Below are 815 nucleotides of genomic sequence, written 5' to 3' on the forward strand. Positions count from 1 at the left end.
ACCATCCAAATTGCATGATCAGTAAATCTAGCTCCTGCCATTTGTAATTACTGGAGTTCAACTGCCAAAACAATAGCTTCTGATGTTCTTTATTTCCAAGGAGCCTTTTCTCACCTCCTTCCCCCCATAGCGACACACTACAGGGATGACAACAAGAATATGGCAGTAAAATCATCTGTGCCTTTTGCCACATGAAACCCACAGATGGAGCTCAATTATCCTCAAAAGCCAAAAAGAAAAGAAAGGTCACATCTCTTAAGAATATGAACAAAGAGAAATCACAGACAGCATTATTCTGCCCTGTAAAACATATTTGTGGTATGAACTGAAAGGTCATACTGGAGGGATAGTTTTGACGGTGGGAGTAATATTTTCTAAAGGTGAGATAGTTTTTAGATGTGATATAGGGAATATGTCTATATGCAGATACAGTAGTGGGAAAGGCTAACATTCTACATTTTTTCATGAAGAAAGGTAAGCAAGCAGTAACCCTATTTCTAGTACCTCTGAATATATGATGGACAGATAGCAGGAGAACAAGATGAATAGCATCTCTGTCCTGCAAACATTTATACATGGGCTTAACTTTATTTATGCAAGTTGTCCCATTCTTGAATGTGCCTAAGTGTTTGCAGAATCAGGGCTCTAGTAATTTTTAAAATCATATCAAAGTATTGTGCCTGAAAACATCCAATATGAATTTAAAAACCTATGGACAGCCCTCACTGTAGGCCTAAATGTTTCAAAGCCACTGTATACTTTAGAACAAGACTGTCAAACATGAAGCCTGTAAAGACTCTCTAGCTGGTCCACTG

The sequence above is a fragment of the Alligator sinensis genome, unplaced genomic scaffold, assembly GCF_000455745.1.
Source record: "Alligator sinensis unplaced genomic scaffold, ASM45574v1 scaffold674_1, whole genome shotgun sequence".
In the NCBI taxonomy this organism is placed as follows: Eukaryota; Metazoa; Chordata; order Crocodylia; family Alligatoridae; genus Alligator; species Alligator sinensis.